Genomic DNA, 16,631 nt, shown 5'->3' on the forward strand with positions numbered 1-16,631 from the left:
CAAAACCTTTAATCATGTGTATGGCCTGATCTCATTCGGAAAGATACATTTATGGTCTTTTGTCTCCATTTCTTTCTGTGGTAAGAGCTGGTTAGTAGCCTACTCGACAACACTGTCATGTTTTAATAAAACCTAATGGCCCCAGACAGTGAAATGCAGAAGCAAGAGAGAAGAAACAAGTTTCAATGCACAACTTTAGCTTAATCAGGCGTGATTTTATTGCTTTATCAGTTTTCAATTGAAGAAGGCTTTCCTATTCAGTTAACTTTCCCATAAAAATCGTGGATCCAGTTATCTGGAAGTGCAGTAGATTATTTAGTTGACATGGGTATTTTCTTATTTCACTAATAATTGCAAAGGTTGTACTGCTCCACATCAGTTATCAGTTTGTTTTCAATTTGCAGCTATATGTCTCCAAGTTTCTCTGATAGTAAAATAAAACGGGCGCACTCTAAATATTAACACTACTTAGAACTTACATAGGTTTTGACATCTTCAAAACGCTTTAGCAGCTAAAGCCAGATCCAAAGCACACTGAAGTCAACGGGAGTCTTCCCACTGACATCAGTGGTCTTGGATCAAATTGGCTTAGAGCCGAATTCTGATATCCATGCTCATCTGAGTAGCACCTTGCTCAATGAGTAGCTCCATTAAAGTCAATGAGACAATTTGTGGAGTAATACTACTCAACCTGAATAAGGGCATCAGAGTGTAGCCCTAAAGTATTAATACTCATGACACCCCCTGAAGGTGTAGCCCTAAAGTATTAATACTCATGACACCCCCTGAAGTAGTTTTGCTACCCCAAATTTATAGATGGAAATATGGTCTAATGACTTATCACAGAAATGTAGGGCTAGAAGGGACCTCAAGATGATCTAGTCCATCCCCCCAGACTGAGGCAGGACCAAGTAAACCTAGACCATCCCTGACAGTTGTTTGTCTAACCGGTTCTGAAAAACTACAATGATGGGGGTTCTACAATCTTCCCTGGTAATCTAGTCCAGTACTTCACTGTCCTTATAGTGAGAAACTTTTTCCTAATATCTAATCTAAATGTCCCGTGGTGCAGATTAAGCAGACTATTTCTTGTCTTACCTTAAGTGGACATGGAGAACAATTGATCCCCATCCTCTTTACAACAGCCCTTCACATACTTGAAGACTATTACCAGCTCACGCCTCAGTCTTCTTTTCTCAAGACTAAACATGCCCATATTTAAACATTTCCTTGCGTACAGCATAGAGAAAGTCAATGTCCAAATGAGGCCTAGATCTCAGGAGCTCATGGCTCCCACTCTCATGTTCAGTTCACTAGACTGTGCCTCTTCTCTTGCTATATAAGATTTTAAAGTTTTGTATAGAGAGAGCCTGGGTTTTTCAAATGAAAGTGTTTTGCCAACCTGTCAGTAGTTTCTCTGGAAAAGGGGGATTATGCTTATATGGGGTATTTCTCAAAAGAAACATATTTTGTATTCAATCATAGTCCCATACTATAGACTTCTGATCTTACAGCTGTATTGTATCCTGAAGATGGCTGTATTTCACAAGTGTATATCGTGATGATGGTGGAAGGAACACATCAGGATTTTTGGAGATAAAAATCACTATCAGGCAATTTGCGTCTCATAGATTTCTCCCAGCTTTCATTAAGGTTTCTTCATATTAAACATTAAAATGGCTTTTATTTAAAGAGTAAAAAAATTCTGCTTTACTCCATTGTGGATGAGACAGCAACATCAAAAGTGGAGAGACCATTGTCATTTTTTACTGCAGCACTTTTCACAAAATTTTACTTCTCTATTCTTTCTGATATGGTATTTTGGAAGCTTCTGTTTGACTTTCATCTCTGAAAAACTTGGTCTTCTATATCAGTCAGTCTTTCTATATATCTGCAGAGGGATGTGTGTATGTAAATGTATATAGGTATGCAAGAATGGAGAGACCTTGTTTCCACTGCAGAATGAAAGCAAATGTGTGAAGGCTTTCCACCACAAAGTAGAACTACCAGTGGTAAAAACTGATCAGTTTCACTTTGGATGGGGTTATTTTTATCTGTCTTTATTCACATTCTGAGTACCAGGCTGTGATACCTTTATTTACGTTTAGTAGTACACTATGTGACAGAGCGACAATACCCTGCAATATCCTGTGTGGCAGTCTGTATTATTATGGTCACCACTTTTACAAGACTATGATACATTTTGAACAAAGTATGCCTTGTGAGATATCATTTGAAATGTCATAATCTGCTGGACATTATTGTCCTGTTAAAATATTTCTATCAATGTTGTATGTAAAGTTATAAGTTTCTACTCTATAATATTGCTGTAACGCGTTAGAAAGGCAGGCTCAAACCAGTTTTTCAGAGTCAAAGGCACACTGGCACTCCAGACAGGTGTTAAAAGAGCTATCACTGACTTAAGCAGTCATTCTTCAGCAATGGGAAGGTGTAAATAAGAAATTTATATTTCATTACAGAAATGGTTCAACCCTCATGCCCACAAGAGACAATCTGTCGCCTGCATCTGAGTGGGAGCAATCCTCAAAGAGGTGGGTGATATAAAATGAAAGAGAGTGGCTTCCACTTCACTCCTCCTGTCTCTCTACTCATGATATCAACAACTCTCAAAGAATTGAACTAAGGGGGAGTGGTCGCAGGCTGGAACAAGACCCAGCCTGTGAAATTTACAGCAACATATGGTGAGACTAACCTTTGCTTTTAAGGCTACCTAGCTTGTTAAATTAGGTATTAGCTTACATATTACTATTTTATTTTCTTTTGTAACTAATTCTGACTTTTATGCGTCAATACTTGTAGTCACTTAAAATCTATTTGTAGTTAATAAACTTATCTTATTTTTTTATCTTAACCCATGTGCTTGGATTAAAGTGTGTGGGGAAACTCCATTTGGGATAGCAGGGCTGGTGCATATATAATTTTCCTTTGATGAAATGATAGAGTTTCTATGAGCTTGCATTGTTCAGAAGTGTGCTGGGCAGTACAAGACACACATTTCTGGGGGAAAGTCTGGGACTAGAGAATTTGGGACTAGAGAGTTGCTCTGCAGTTTAATTTGTGAATGGCTATTCAATATTGTGCAACTAGGAGTGAGTTTACATGCTAGACGCTGTGTATGAACAGGCCAGGAGTGGATGTTTATACAGCAAGCAGTGTAAGAGGCACCCCAGGTTGGACAACTGATGGTCCACAGCTGTTCAACAGTCCAGATTGTACCCTGGGGAATGTCACATCCTGGTCAAACCGTATGGAATTAAGAGAAATTTTACTAAAATAAGTTAAACTTTATTGAATTAGGTTCAATACCTTTGCAGTCTAGTGTGTTAAAAATGCAATTGTGTATGTGTTATTGTAGAATTGTACATAACTTTTCTATGGGCAGGATTAATGCCATCTCTGGGAGATAAAAAGGAACTTCAAAGAACTTTTTGGGGACAATGCATGTGAAGTGGATTTCCTAGAAAATGCATGAGGGTGATGGGAACGCAAATGTCCCACTTCAAATCCATACTTTTGAAGCTATGCCTGGGGTAGAAAAAACAGTTGTCTGCCAATTACCTGGTCTTGGAAACTCCATCTCAAAGACCCCTGAACTTTGTAAAGGGTGGACTAAACATGTCATGAGCAGACTTGTTCTGAACTGAAGCTGTGATGAACTTGAAACCACTTGGGTGGGATTTAGAAGGACTGTTCCTGCCAGAGCCCAGGGGGTGATATTAGCGAACGTATAGGGTCTTATATTCTTTTTTAGTGTGTTTTCTCCGTAGTGCTTTTACTAGAAGGAAAACCCACGCTTGTCTGGGAAGTGCTGTGTGGTAACTTATAACTGTTAGCAATTACGCTGTGTAATGTGTCTGAGGAGAGAGAGCAAGCAGGCCTGTTTAGGCACCCTGTCTCTGCTGAGAATAACACAGTGAAGGCAGGGAACTGTTCAGCCTGGAGATACCCCCATCAGAAGGGAGCAAGATGCAGGTCTTCATCCAAGATAGGTGATGGCCTGGGGAGCAGGAAGCTGGAAGCCCTGCTGTACCATAGAGAGAGAGAGAGTGTACTGTTGCCGTTGCCCTGAACAAGTATCCACAATGAAATCAGTGGAGCAACTCTAGGAGTAAGATGCCATTTATGGGAGTGAAGGTGTCCTAATCTAGCCTGCTGTAATTAGCAATGGCCAAATTAATTCGGCTTGAACAAGAACTGACCCAAGCCAGACACCAAAAACTGTACTGTTCTCGGTCATGTCTGCACCTCTGGATTCTGGCTGGGCCTGGAAGAGCTGAAATCTTAGCCAAGAGGCTGTTCTAGCAGGATTTCTAAACCAATTTTGCAGAACAAAAACGTTCATGCTGGGAAGAAAGATAGGCTTGTGGTTAAGGCATCAGACTGGGATGCAAGAGACCTAGGGTGAAATCCTGGTTCCATTGAAGTCCTTGACATTTTATCCTTGATTTCAATGGGGCCAGGATTTTAAACCTAGATTCAGTTTTACTGCAGACTCCTTGAGAGACCTTTCTCCATTCCATGTAGTCTTTCTGTGCCGCTGTTCCCCATCTGTATAGAGAACATCATAATGGTGTGTTGTGCTGATAAAGACATTAGTGGTGGTGAGGTGGTCAAATACTACAATGATGGCAGGCCCAGGGCCGGCTCCAGGCACCAGCGAACCAAGCAGGTGCCTGGGGCGGCAAATGTAAAGGGGTGGCAGGACGTCGGGCTCTGGGGCGGTGGCGGCGATAATTCGGCGGCCACTCCATCACAGTGCGTTTCGCGCTCGACGGCAATTTGGCGGCACGGACGCGACTCTCCTCCACTCTGCCTCCGTGTTTGGCGGGCAGGATTCCACCTCCCAGTTCGGCAGCAAGTTTCGGGGTTTTTTTGCCACTTGGGGAGGCAAAAATGCTGGAGCCGGCCCTGGGCAGGCCACATAAGTAGACAGATATACAGTATTGGGGATTGCTCCTGCTTTGAGCAGGGAGTTGGACTAGATGACCTCCTGAGGTCCCTCCCAACTCTGATATTCTATGATTCTGTGATTGATAATAGGATTCAAAGATTAGGTTGTTCCTCCACACTGAGCCTTTTTCACATTCATTCACCACTGCTCTTAATATAGTTGCTTTGGGTGCTACCCTGCTGATGCTCTTTTGGCTACATCTCCCCACCCCCCGTCTGCTGAGCAACATCTCACACATAGAACAGTTCTGCTCTTGGATCTCAAACAACCCAGCTCCGCCCAACCCCTCCTTCATTCCAGTGCTAAAAAATGAAAATCAAATACTGTTTTTTCCAAACCAATTTCTGTGCCAGTGGAGCTCCACCAGATCTCTCAATTTATGCAAAAAATTTCACACACTAGCGCATGTCTGAGAAATGTCGTCTCTACCTGTCAGTTTAGTCTTTGTGTTCAGTTAAATTCTAACTCCCAGTGCTCCTTCAGGTACAGTATCTGTAGCTGACAATATTACTTGGCTTATGCATTATGCATTCTCTCTCTCTCTCTCTCTCCACACGCATATTTCTGAAGAGAAAATGATAGATGACCAAAACCAGGGTGTTTTCCTACCGATGGAATGTGTGGGTAGTAGAAGGCTTTTGAGGGCATAGATCTAGAGGTGGGTGCCAGACAGCATCACAGAGGAAGACACATACATAGGGAACAGCCCTTATTTTCATGACTGTTGCAAGATGGCATATGATTTTTACAGAGCATGTTATGCTGTCCCACAGAGCTGGAAATCATTTCTCCCTGTCTGTTCTCTCCAGGGCTCCCTCTTCCACCGTGGATGCTAGAAGTCCTGCGGTTTTTCTAACAACAATGTATGCCTCTCCGTTCTCAAAGTAGTTGCAGTGGTGGTGATTTGCATCTGACATCTTAGAAAAAGGTGGCCGTTATGAGGGGATTTGCTGAATTATTTGAAATAATACATCAGGTTAGGGTGCGTGGAACAGGGGATCTGGCTTCTATTTTTTGTTCTGTTAATGACTTACTATGTTACTATGGACAAATCTCTGAACCGCTCAGTTTGCCTCTTTGCAAAATGGGTCTGACAAAACGTGCTGTTCATTGTTCTTTTTGGACCTTCGTCTAGTTGTCTACAGGAGGTGCGTATGCAGCTTTTATTATTGGAGTATTTGAGCACCTCCCAATCATTTATCTATTTATCCTCCCACTACCCTGTGAGGCAGGGGAAAATCCCATTTTACAGATAGGGAATTGCGTCAGAGAAAGATTAAGGCCCAGATTCTCAAAGGTATTTAGGTGCCTAACTCCCATTGGAATCAAGTGACAAGGCACACAGAAAGTCTACAGCAGAACTCAGAAGTGAACCCCAATTTCTTGAGTCTGACTCCAGCGTATTAATGAGACCATCCTTCCTCCTGATGCTGCCGGGGTTTTTTCCCCACTTTGGACGGAAAGATACTTGACTTTCAGAATCTCTTGATGTCAGCCATTTGAACAAAATCCTCATGCTCTGTACCGTCCCCTGCTCCTGTGCCATCACTTCACTCTCTTTAGAGACCCAGAAAAGGGCTATGAGAAGTAGGGATCTCTCTGAACAGAGGCAACTTACACACATTGCAATGAGCGTACGTCTACTCTCCTTCTGGTGGTGGTCAGAGCACAGACGCTGCATGCCCCCCTAGCACGGGTATAAGTAGCAGTGAAGATGAGTAGGCACTGTTTTGGCAAATAAAGATACGCCAGAACCTTATAGCATGTCCTCTATATGGCTCTCCCCTCTACATGACCAAGCAGTGCCTCTCCCCGCCTTCACTGCCATTTTTAGCAGCAGTGTCCTTTGTCTCCCCACTGCCAGAGCCTTTGCCCACTCCCTCCTCCCTGCCAGAGCCTTTCCTTGGCACGTGTAGCTCCGTGCTACAGTGTGGATGCAGCTCGCTTTTCCCTGCAGTGCGTAGCTACATGTTTACTACACGGCACCGCCTGTGGTGTGCTGTGTAGATGTTGCCTCAGTTTCCTCATGTTATGGCCTTTAATGCTTTGTGTGCCATCAGCTTTTTGTGCCAACCATCCATTTACCCTTCTGTCTAGTCCCTTTCCCATCAATAACTGCACTGGATGCTGGTAGCCTAATAGTTCTCTCTGTCTTTCTTTCTTTTTTTTTTTAATAACAAAAACTAGTCCCCTGGTATCAGACCTCCCTGAGCTGGGAGTACGCGAGCCCCTTATCAATCTGCTTTCTCTATGAAACCCGTATTCTACAGGGATTCTAGAATCTATTAGTCTCTCCTCTCTGCGTCTGGTGCTACAGACAGTCTGGAAAAGAGACCACTTGAAAAGAGAGAGCAATGCCAATATCGTTTATGAATTCCTGGCACATTGCTTCACCCTGAAGGCTATATTAAGCAGCAAGGATTTTTAAAACAAAGACCTCTACTAACCTCACCACAGGCAGTGAATCTGCTGATATATTATTAATTTTATGCACTAACTTCAAATGATCTGACTAAAACACCACTTGTCTCCTCCTTGCACTTGCTTATCATATGACTGCTGCCCCTTCCAGAAATGTCACTTTCCTTCCTTCCCTTGCTGTTTTAAAATATATAAACTCTAAGTCTATTTAAACCACAATAACCCAATTATACTGCACAGAAATAGGGCTAAAGCCAAAAGAAAACCATTATAATCCCTACAATGAAAGTCCACAGCTAACAATTGAGAAAAGAATAAACACTATTCAAATTGTTACATGTTAAGATCTACATCATTTGTAGATAAGAAACAAATTTACATTTTAATGTTAAATATCTGGAAATACTACTTATGTCTTAAAGTATCTGCTGCGTATTACATACTGACATGGCTACAACTGCAGTGCATAGATAGAATAATTCCGTTCACTAAGAATCTCATTCATAATTATATTGTCCAAAGGCAGCCTAAGCATGGGTGAGAGGCATTTTCAATGGGAGAAATTGTATTTGGATCATAATCCAGATATTTAGGGTGGGATTTTCAAAAGAGCTCAGCATTGACCAAACTCTGCTCCCACCAAATATTTTTTTTCTACTTTTTATAGCCTTGGTGCATTCATTTTCAGTTTTACAACAAGGGCTGGATCCTTCTGAAGTCCATGGGGGCAAGATTGGGCTGCAAATTTTGTTCCCTAAAGTCTTGTGGGTGGTCGCAGAAACCTGATACACTTGGAGAGCAGGGAAGAGGTTAATTCAGGTCATGAATGAGGTAGGAAGGGGACCAGCTGGGGCCAATTATGCCCCAAAGAGGCATGGTGTGTGACCAGCCTGTGTTTGCTGAGGGAGGGAAGAAGGTAGTGCCTTTGGAGAAGGCTTGTGAAAGGATTCAAATGTACTGACCAGTAGGCTCGAGCAAGTAGCAAAGGGAGGAGTGGGATTTGATTACTGGAGTGGCCTAGTTTTCAGGCAGTTTTTGCTTCTCTAGAGGGAGACTGGCTGGAGCAAGCCATCCTCTTTTTATTCCTTTGTTTTGTCTGGATTGGGGTGCAGAAACTTCTCATTTGTGGAACTCTTTTGAAACCAAGAAGGGGAGGATGTTTTCTGCTTTGACTTGAGGGACAAGCTACCCTACCTGCTGGAGAGACACTGAGGCAGCAACTTCACCATTCAGAAAGAGGTAAGGCACTGGCCCATATGTCTGTTACAAGGGTAGTTTAAAACCCTCTCTGATGTAGAATCAAAATGTTTCTCTTTCTCAGCAGACTGGAAAAAACATGGCATGGAGAGGGTACTAAGAGGGAATTAAGTAGGAAAGGCCCTAAATGTACCTGGTTTTTAAATAAAAAAAACAAAACAAAACAGAAAACTCCCAGGTTTATTCTAGGGTCTCTGTCATGGGTAGGAGGCTAACAACTATTAAAAGTAAAATAGAACAGAATAAAACATTTCAAATTACAGTTACCTTGACTATGCCACAAGTCTTAACAGTCAGTTTAAGAATGCCTCCTTTGAACAGCCATAGAATCCTAACCTTTATTGAGTCACTGCATGGACTTGGCAAATGAGCTGAAGGAATGGTGATTTGTGTGTGACTTGTGTTAAGCTGCTCACCATGGCCAGTGTGAAGTGGTTTTCAAGAGTCTGAGCAGACTTTCGCTGTTCATGTAGCTAATACAAGCACTATTTTCTCTTGGGAGTAAACTAACTCCTGAGTGTTTACTAAGGCCTTGCTTAAGAGAAAGCTACACTGGCTTAACTCAAATCCATTTTAAAATTGATTTAGTTAAACTAGTGACTCTGGATAGTTTGTCTTAAACCAAGCCTATTTTATATTAAGCTAAGCCAAAATAAGTGTCTCAGACATCAAGACTAGAAGGGACCATCATGATCATCTAGCTTGACCTTCTGCACATTGCAGGCTACAGAACCTCCCCCACCCGCTCCAGTAGTAGGCCCAAAATCTCTGGCTGAGTTACTAAGTCTTCAAATCTTTACTTAAAGACTTCAAGTTACAGCAAATCCACCATTTACTCTATTTCAAACCAGCCAGTGTCCTATGGCCCGTGGCATAGAGGAAGGTGACCCCACCCCCACAGACATTACCCCTCCTCCCCATCCCCCACAGCAGGGTCTCTGCCAGTCTGACGAGGGGGAAATTCCTTCCCAACCCCAGATATGGTGATCAGTTAGACCCTGAGGATGTGGGCAAGATCCACAAACCAGGCACCCGGGAAAGAATTCTCTGTAGTAACTCAGACCTCCCCCCATCTACTGTTCCATCTTCAGCAGCTGAAGACATTTGCTAACAGCCATCATGGCTAGGCCATATGCCACTGTAGGCAATCTCATCATATCATATCAACTTATCAAGCTCAGTCTTAAAACAAGTTATGTTTTTTGCACCCGCTACTCCCCTTGGAAGACTGGTCCAGAACTTCACTCTTCTGTCTAATTTCAAGCCTTGACTTATTGATGGCCAGTTCATCTCCATTTGTTCTTGTGCCAGTTTTAGCCCTTAAGTTGTGTCCACACAAGCGGTTGCAGTGGTTTAAAACCCTTTTTAGGCTGTACCTACACTAGAAGCTAGCGGTGGGATTCCCCTCGTGAGCATAAATAACAATGTAGCTGTGGTAGCGGCAGGGAGACACCGCTTAGTTGTATGCGTACGTACCCTGTGTACCCACTGGTTTCAGGCGGCTGTGAACTCGTTAGCAGTGCTGCCATAGCTACACCGCTATTTCTTCTCTCCTTAGCTTGATGAGAGCAAAATGGTAGCTCATAGCATAGACATAGCCTTAGGGTTGTCTACTTGAGAAAGTTGCACTAGTGTACCTAAGTATTAGGGTATGTCTACGCTTAAAAAACACATAACCCTGTGGCCTGAGCCTGGGCCAACTGCCTTGACTCATGGGGCTTGCACTGTGGGGTTAAGTAGCAATGTAGATACTTCCACTTGGGCTGGAGCTTGGGTTCTGAGACCCAGAGTGCGGGGAGGGTCTCAGAACCCAGACTCCAGCCCAAATGGGAATATCTATACTGCTATTTTTAGCCCGCTACTGCGAGCCTGAGTCGGTTGATCCAGGCTCCAAGACGCCACTGCCAAGGGATTTTTGTTGTTTGCAGTGTGGGTGTACCATTAGATATAGAGGGGCTGGGTAGCAACTTTATCTCACTGATATTCACTGCTCTTTGGATAGTCATCAGTGTATCTTCTGGGCACAGACAAGTCCTACTACTGATGAAGCTATGGCTAGTTGCATCACTATTTCAGTCTATTATAACCATCCTGGTAATATTTGCTAAATCAGGTTTTGATTGCCCTGTTGTACTAATAAAATATTGGTTTCCCCTCCACTCTTCTCCCTCTTGATCAGTGATAGCAAACAGCTTCCATGACTAATAATATGAAGTGCTATCCATCTTCAGTGCTGTACAGACCCTAACTAAACTAATCATGGGAGCTCGCTTTCCTGTGGGCATAGCAATAAAGTAAAAAAGTGACTGCAGTGTGAGTGGGACTGAAGAAAGAGGGTCATGTTTCAATAGGGACCTAACTGGGTATGATACCTAGATTTCAGGAATGCAACTGGTGGCCAGGCTTACGGTGGCAAACACTGGCCTCCGTGCCTGATCAGTAAAGGCCTTTCCTACAACTCTGCATGTCCCATCATTTTATTACTAATAAAACAGTGACCAGTAGGCAATCATCATGCCTCTTAATGGCAGAGGCCAAAGACTGAATGGGCCACAGACACATCCTACCATCTCTCGTTTAAAATTTGTCCTGCAAGTTAGGGGTCAAACACATTGGTAGAGCCATGGTATCATAGGCTGGGGAAGGCTGTGCCTTCCCAAAAAGCCAGGTGTGGCTCCACCCATGCTCCGCCCCCAGGCACCCTCCTGGTTCCTGCTCTGGCTCTTCCCAGTTCCCCTGTGACATGGCTCCCTCTTGCGCGGCCCCAATGCTAGCCCCAGCCCGCGCAGCCCGCCCTCCCTCCCGGTGCTGGGGAGGATGGGACCGCACCTCCCAGCGCTGGGGGCGCTAGCCTGGGGTGGGGGCAAGTGGCTGCCTTGAGGGGGCTCTGGGGTCCGGCAGGGCCTTGGTTGAAGGGGCAAGGCTTTGGGCAGAAGGGGCTAGCCTCCCTGAGCCAGCCGTCCACATGCCGCCCATGGGTAGAGCAATGTAGGGAACATTGCAATGCTACTGCCAAGCCTGTTCTGTGGATAAGTGAAGGATCTCTGCTTCCGAGGCTATCAGAGGACACTTTCTACCAGCCCTGTGCTTCACTCCAATTTCTTAAAGAATAAGATTTGGTCTGATTCAGAGGAATCTACAGTACCTGACGCTTACTGACTCGTCTTTGGTCTAGAAACAGAAGTGAAAATTCCACAGGAGCCAGCATTATCTGTGATATCACCAGGTCTTCCTGGTCTCTGAGTAGACTGGCCTAAAGCCAAAGCTGCAGAAGACAGTATAAATAATTGCTTTTGGGACCACTGGGGAGTGTTCAGCAGCAGGCCCCATTAAACTTTTAATAGGGTGCAGTGTGCCCATTGGCTGTATGGAAGGACCTCCCCAGTCATATCACTCTTCTGCTGCTAGCTCAAGAGTCCCCTATTTCCTCACATGTCACTGGTATACAATTGGCCAAGATTAAGACTGCACTCCTACAGTGGAGCAAATCACAAGGGAGGAGGAAGACTCCTTGTGCCCTCTCCCGTCTCTTGCATGCTTATGCAGGACAAGGCACAATATTGTCCATTAATATTTTGTGGTTTTGGTTTTTTTTTCCAAAGCCTAGGGGATTTTGGATGCCTAACTCTAGCTCCAATTAAATGAGTAATTAGGCATCAATTGTTTGAGCAACTTTGAAAATCCCAGTCATCATTCTCCGTACAGATGGGCCTGGGCTGCCAAGTTCAGCTCCAGATCTGAACTTCTCTAGAGTTCAGTTGGGCTCCTGGGCTATATAAGTTTTGAGATGTTGTTCTTCATTGCTGTCATTAGACTCCTATCTTTGCCTGTTGAATAGGCTCTTAAGTTTCCCCCTTATAGTATGGTAATTATCCTCATCATATTAAAGTGCAGAAGAAACTTCAGTGAGGAAAATAAAAACAGACTGTACTCATGGTGGCTAACTTTTTATTTCCTTTAATGTTCTGTTTTTATGTCTTACTGCCTGGACCTATCCCACTAATAAGCTTTTAATGACTGTTCCCACTGATATCATAGTACTTCATTCTTTGCATGCCGCCTTTATTTTCTACAAGAAAAATCAATTAAGCACCATGCCTCCCTGACCCCTTCTTGTATTAAGGCTTATCCCAACAATTAGGATTGCATTATAGCATTCCATCTTTTTTAATTTTTGTTCTACAGACATTCCAGCAAGTCAGGTGTCAGTGCAAAGATTAACTTTATTGCAGCACAGCACGTAGTTTAGCTCACGTTGGTATGAAACCACTTCAGTGGCCTAATTACAATGCCTACATAATTCTTTTTTTTTTAACAAGACTGACTTACTTTTGGGCCAGAGTTACTTTTGCAGTGGTTTCCTTGATAATGGGATACGGCATGGCCAGAGGGCAGCAGGAGGGTGATAGAGGGGAGATATGTAAGCCCCAGGATGATGAGAGCCTTATTTCCTGTAGAGGGAAGAGAGGTTGCTATAGATAGAGTCACCTGATTAAAAAAAAAAAACAAAACCCTGCTTCAATCAGACAAGGGGAAGGAGTTGAAGCAGAGTGGTTTGGTGTTGAAGCAGAGAGCAGTTTGGAGAAGTGCTGTGGCAGGCTAGAAGACCAAGACCCTAGGTAAAGGGAAACTTGGCTTGTGCAGAGAGAGGGCAGGAAGCCCCACAAGCTGAAGGGCCAGAGAGGGAAGTAGCTCAGGGGAAGGAATCGCTAGTTCAAATGGTTTGCTGCTATCCCTAGGGCCCCTGGGCTGGGACCCGGAGAAGAGGGCAGGCCTGGGTCCCTCGCTATCCACTCCCCTTCTCTGGGTTACTAGTGGGACAGTTGATACCCCAGATCAGGGGCAAGAAACGGTGCCCTGAAACCCCCACCCCAAGAAGAGAAAGTGTGGGACCCATCTTAGTAGTGCCAACAATTTGCCACAATAACTTATTTCTATGTGAATATGGTAGGTTTCGGGTGCGGGAGGGGGAAGAAGACTGCAAAATGCATTTTTCTACAATCCAGAGCATTGAAGGATTTCATAGATTTGCCCAGAAGAGGCAGTTCTTATCACCTGTGTTACACAGGCCTTAGAACTCAGCCAGTGATTCCTGCATCTAGCCCAGCTATTGGTGGTTGAATCAGAGCATGTCTTTTAGAAAGGCACTTGGTCTTGATTTTAAATACTCCAAGTGATATTTTACCTTATCCTTTGGTAATCTATTCCAATGGCTAGTTACTGGTAGAAATTTGCATCTTATTTCTATTTTGAACTCTGCCAACTTTCACGGGTAAGCAAAGTTGCTGCACTTCAGAAAATAGCCCCAATTGCAACAATTACCCTTAATTTAATCATTCAAATGGAAAGGTACAACTTACAACTGCGGTTTCAGCACCAGGTATCACTCTGTCCTATCTGTCACTTGGCCCTGTAGCTCATAGTTTGGTTAATTTGACCCTCCCTACCTCCTTCTACAAAGTCTGTGTAAAGCAAACCAAAACCTTCTGATTATTTCTCCTGGGCTGGATTTCCCAGCACAAAGTAAGCACACTTCGTGTTTGCTGTAACACATGTCTCACGAATGCAGCTCTAAATGAACATGATGCTATGGCATCAGAAGAGACTTTCCTTGCAAATAGCATTACCAATCACCGCCCTATCTGCACCACTGCTCTACAGCGTTATCCCTATTGGTTCTTCCTGCCTCCTCCATCCCCGTATGCCATGCAATTGCAGGAAATTCTCTGCTCCTTTTATATCCACAAGGCACAGACAACTTAATTTCTTTATTTATATAGGGGTGTCGTGTAACTGTTCAGAGCACTCTGAACAAACAGAGCCCTGGTCAGATTATATCGCCCATGGACATCAGGGTCTCCCCTCTTGCTCTCCCACTGTGATGTGAGAAGAACCCTATCAAAAAGAATGGGGGCCCAAGGCAGCGCAGTGGATCTGAAGTTAATGTTGAGCCAAGCCAAAACAAAATACTTTGATTAGGAAACATCAAAACATTTAGCTTTGGTCAAAACAGAATGTTTCGAGATTTCTGTAATTGAAGCTTTCCGTTTTTTATTTGTTTCAGCGACGCATCAGTTCTCTATCAAAACAACTTCAGCAGAATTTTCAACCAGCTCTAGAGAAAACACTTTAGTTGTTATAGTATACAGACAAAATCAGCACTTCGGCTTGCATTCTTTTTATTCCTTTTTAATTTTAAGCAGGTCATGGGACCTAACTTATCAACCGTGGCAAACTTTTTGCTGCTAATTGGTTAGATGTCAGATGATAAAAGGGAATAATTTCAGTTGTATTCATTTCACAAGAGATTTATTTTTGTTTTAGTAGATATTTGCTGTTATCAAATCTACTGTAATAAGTCGCTGACATGAGAAGCTGTTACTGCCTTTGGATTGTTTTTGTAGGACTGCTTTTCCTTTACTCATACAGTGCATGCAGTCTGAAGAGAATTTCCTTTGCCTTATTTTGAACCTTACTGCGGTTGCTGTCTGCGAAAGACTGTTATAAAAGGGATCAGCGCTCCATGGAAAAGATCTAGTGAAAAACAGGACAGAGGGGTCTTGACTATGGAAAAGGGAGTGGGGACAGGGAAATATCTCTAACAAATATATACATGGTGTATTAGATTCTCACGTGGCATAAACTGTAGCTCCAGTGAATTCAATGTTGCTATGCTGATTTACACCAGCTGAGGATCTGGCCCATTGTATCCTATGTACTATCATTTGTTTCTTCCAGCATAGCTTTTTTGGGGGTACTTATATCCCTCATGTCTAGCACAGACTTCCTTGCAGCTAAGAAATCCCTTATTTTAAAATGAAATCTTCCTCTAGAGATGCATGGGGCAGGGTTTAAATGACAGGCATCAAGGTTGCAACTACTTTAAGTACAAAAAAGTCTAAAACCGTATAGGAGGGTTGCAAACATGAAACTCCTGAGGTTCTTCCATCCCCAGAACATTGGCTGTCTGTGCCTACTTAGCACTGAACAATGCAGGAGGCCACAGGCTTGCACCACAGGGTTGATAACTTGATAGTACAAAGTACTATAACAGGATATGAAGTTTCCTTATCGGGATTACATTAACCAGCAATATACCATTTGCATGAAACAAATTAGTACAGCTAGACAGTGCCAAACCATGTACTTCACAGGCAAGGATAACTGATCAGAACCCATATTCTCATGATCCTTAAAGAAAAGGAATTCAAGTTGCACTGATAACTAGGACTGTCCATGATTTTGTGTGTGTGTGTAATGTCTTTTATTGGGAAATGTCAGTCTGTTCAAACCAAAACTGTACCCAGGAAAGGGTTGTTTTTGGTGAATCTCCTGTCTTTAAATACCTTGCAATTGTTAAAACAGGATGTTTGGGCATTTTTGAAATGAAAAAGTTCTGCTTCTTGGTTTTGAAATGCTGCATTTTGAAAGGTAAAAGGTCAAAATTGAAATGTGTTAACATCCACAAAACATTTAGATTGGGTGTGACATTACCCAGCATACAGTCTGGACTGATGAAGAGCTGTGTTTCCTCATTTGTCCAAACTGGGATGCCTTTTACACTGGGTAACTGGTGAACAGCGACTCCTGGCCAGTTAAAACACAGCCTCCAGCATGTAAGTTACTCAATACTGTATAGCTGGGGGTGCTACTAGCTAGTCGCTCATGAATTATACTGCAGACGAACCCCAGCAGACTCTTTTAGGCCCAGCCACGTCCCCCAGAAATGTACATTCTGTACTGCCCAGCACTCTACTGGACAATGCAAGCTCATAGAAAGTCTATCATTTCAGCAAATGAAAATGATATGCACAGACCTTGTTATCTTAAGTGGAGGTTCCCAAACATTTCAGTCAAAACACACTGGTTTAGAAAAAACAATAAGAGGTTTATTAACGACAGAAAGAAAAGAGAGCTTTTAAGTGACTACAAGTAATGAGGCATAAAAGTCAGGATTGGTTAAGAATAGCTTGCATTTTAT

At 43.2% G+C, this 16,631-nt stretch overlaps 1 long non-coding RNA gene across 6 annotated transcripts in view; it reads left to right on the forward strand.

Annotated features, from left to right (window-relative positions):
* LOC140898585 (uncharacterized) overlaps positions 1 to 16,631 on the forward strand; it is a 281,435-nt gene that overhangs the window by 35,660 nt on the left and 229,144 nt on the right. For 5 of the 6 annotated variants that reach the window (XR_013634720.1, XR_013634718.1, XR_012155031.2 and 2 more), the window contains exon 2: positions 2,481 to 2,552. The exons of the other annotated variant lie outside the window; for it this stretch is intronic. This is a non-coding gene — a long non-coding RNA (uncharacterized LOC140898585). The remainder of the gene's footprint in view (positions 1 to 2,480; positions 2,553 to 16,631) is intronic. 6 annotated transcript variants of the gene reach the window in all.

The sequence above is a fragment of the Lepidochelys kempii genome, chromosome 15 (genome assembly GCF_965140285.1).
Source record: "Lepidochelys kempii isolate rLepKem1 chromosome 15, rLepKem1.hap1, whole genome shotgun sequence".
In the NCBI taxonomy this organism is placed as follows: Eukaryota; Metazoa; Chordata; order Testudines; family Cheloniidae; genus Lepidochelys; species Lepidochelys kempii.